This window comes from Hylobates moloch, unplaced genomic scaffold (genome assembly GCF_009828535.3).
Source record: "Hylobates moloch isolate HMO894 unplaced genomic scaffold, HMol_V3 SCAFFOLD_18, whole genome shotgun sequence".
NCBI classification, from domain to species: domain Eukaryota; kingdom Metazoa; phylum Chordata; class Mammalia; order Primates; family Hylobatidae; genus Hylobates; species Hylobates moloch.
In genome coordinates this window covers 743,124-746,103 of record NW_026652293.1, presented here as the reverse complement: position 1 = coordinate 746,103, position 2,980 = coordinate 743,124, and the positions used below count along the sequence as shown (strand labels likewise).

Sequence of the window (2,980 nt, the reverse complement as noted above, 5' to 3'; positions counted from 1 at the left end):
GAGTTGGGCAGAGGAAAAGTTGGGAGGAGCTTCCCTGCCCCTCCGATTAGAGGATCTAATGGGGGCTCCAGCTGTGGCCTTAGCACCGTCTCAGATTAGGGGCTCCTGAGCGTGTAGGGAAGGACACGGGAGAGGCTTAGAGCTCTTTGGAGGAGGATTCTGCCTTTCCTCCAGTGCCATGAGCCTGACACACGAAGGTCTTGGGTTCTATCACTTGACCATGTCCGGACAGCAAGGTGGGGCCCTCGACTGTCTTTGTATTGGCCCCAAGCCTTTCTTGCTGTGAACAGCTTCATTCTCAGTCCCCTTTCCTGGCTCAAAAATCGAACCTAGCAAAAGAAGAGGCACGAGAAGGAAACGCCCCTCCCTCCTCCTGCAGGCAGCCACTCAGCCTGTGCCTTCAGCTCGGTGCCCTGGTGACTGTTGCTATGGAGATCTAAAGATAGAGCAGGAGTCAGGAGACCTGGGTCCCTCTCCCAGCTTGTCCCACTGAGCAGCTGCCGATCCCGGTCCACCTACCCCAGGAACCCGGCACCCCCTCCCAGGAACCCAGTGCCCCTGGGCAGCGCACTGCAGTTAATGAATTCTGCCTTCCACAGCCTGGGCTCCAGCATGCTGCACCAGCTTGGGCCTAGCTACAGGCAGTCCCAGAATTGGAATATTAAGCCATGGAATCTTAGAGTTAGACTTTTATAGTCATAGAAGTGTACTCCTCACCATATCAAAGCTGAAAGTTCAGGACTCTAAGAAACAGTGTGACAGGCTTACCGTATACACAGGAAACTGAAGCCCAATGAGACTAAATGACCTGCCCAGGGTAAAACAGTCCATGGCACAGCGAGCACTAGAAGCCTCCTAGCTTCAACCTCATGTGCCAGTTCTGCACCAGTGGTTTTCAAACTGCGCTCCACAGGAAACAAGGGTTCTTTGCATAGCAGCAGTGAAAGGGCAGCTCCAGATGGATCCCCAGTCCCCGCTTCAACCAGAACAGTTCCATTTTTATCCCATTCATATATTGGGGTTTCGAATTATTTTTATTTGTACAAAAGGATTTTCCTGTCCTGCTCAAAAAAATGGCAACAAATCTCTCTGCTGCGTCACATTTAATAAATAATTGTGACACATAGCTGGGGGGTGGTGCTGGAGGTTTCAGACCGCCTCACAGGCAGAGTTCCAGGGTCAGAGAGCATGGAGTACTGTGTGTGACCTTCTCCCAGAAGCACGGGCACAGGAGCATGTTAAAGGCTCTGAAAAGACCAGTGGCAAAGAAACTCGTTTCATTTTATTTAATCCAGGGTTTTTCAAGCTTATTTAACTATAGAACACTTTTCTGTGGGTTTCGTAGCCTCTTTCTAGCACAGTATAATGAGTGGGAAAGGCCCTGACTGAGAGTCAAAGATTCTGAGCAGGAACCGTGATCTCTTCCTGCCTAGCCTGTGACTTGAGCAAGACACTTTCCTCTCCCCAGGCCTCTGAGGTCTGTGAGTTTTCCTCCACCCTTTCCTCTCCCTCAGTCTGCACATCCTATTGACTCAGCTCCAAATAGCAGGGGGTCTGTCAGGAACCTGACTCTGTTCAGACACCAGGGAAACAACAGCACACCAGGCAGATGCGGTTATGTCCATCGGGGAACTTACAGCCTAGCAAGGAAGGCAGCAATTCAACCTGTAATTCTAAAAGTGATGGGTGTCATGAAAAGGGAAGTGCAGGGTGCGGGGAGAGTGGATGGCAGGGGCTTTAGCCTAGTCTAGGGAGAGGCCAGGAGCACACCACTGTCGGCGGGGATAGAGGCTTCAAAAGCTTTGAAGTCGCTCATATTAAGAGTGTTACCGGACACGGTGGCTCACGCCTGTAATCGCAGCACTTTGGGAAGCTGCGGCAGGCGGATTGCCTGAGCCCAGAAGTTCGAGGCCAGCCTGGCCAACATGACATAAACCCTGTCTCTACAAAAAAAAAAAAAAAAAAAAAAAAAAAAAAAGTGGTGGGTGGTGGTGGGCGCCTCTACTCCCAGCTACTCTGGAGGCTGAGGTGGGAGGATCGCCTAAGTCCGGGAGGTTGAGGCTGCTTTGGTTGTTTGGCCGTGCCACAAAGTGACGGGGCCACCCTGCCAAAAATAAAATAAACCCTGTCTCTAAAAAAAAAAAAAAAAAAAAAAAAAAAAAAAGATTAGCCTGGTGTGGTGGTATGCGCCTGTAGTCCCAGCTACTTTGGAGGCTGAGGTGGGAGTATTGCTTGAGCCAAGGAGGTCGAGGCTGCAATGAGCTGTGATTGAGCCACTGCACTCCAGTCTGTGTGACAGAGCAAGACCCTTTCTCAAAATAATAATAATAAAATCAAAAAGAGTGTTAAGGGGGTCTCCACTTAAGGAGCAGAGAGTCCGGGGCAGTTCTCATATCTCTGTCCTTGTCTTGTTTTAGATGTGTGATGTTTAGATATTAGACAAGGCCGCCCAGTGGTCACCAACCTAGAATGTGTCGGCCTCCTCTTCCCCTCACTCCGGGTAGGTTCTGTGCAGCCTCGCTGCTGGTGGGATCTCTTATCATGGGACATTGGTGAGGACCCAGCCATGCCCTGGGTGCCGAGAAGCCCAAAGGGCTCCTGTCGCCTGGAAACATGAGAGTGCAGGGCCGGGTGCTGTGCCCCACAAGGTGCTGAGCAAGCCCAAGAAGAAGAGTGGGGTGTGGTGTGTGAGTTCAGACCTCTTGGAGCTGTGGAGGGGGTCGTTCCCGTCAGCTGCTGTTCCTCTGATGATGCCCACGGCGTGTTGTGGGAGGCGTGGACACCGTGTGATGCTGCAGTGGGAGAAGGGAGACTTAGGAGCTAGACATGATACGCAGGCATCAAGAGGTCAACCAGGTGTCCAGACAGAGCTCTCTTTGTGCATATGCATCCCGAGCTTCAGGAAGGCAACAGCTACTAGAGGGCCTGAGGACAGATTCTTGGTAGCAGAAGCGGCGATGGCTTTAGTTCAGCTCTCACC

At 51.6% G+C, this 2,980-nt stretch overlaps 1 protein-coding gene across 2 annotated transcripts in view; it reads left to right on the top strand.

The window, feature by feature from the left end:
* Positions 1 to 2,980, top strand: part of CDCP2 (CUB domain containing protein 2) — a 54,710-nt gene that overhangs the window by 9,984 nt on the left and 41,746 nt on the right. The window lies entirely within an intron of this gene.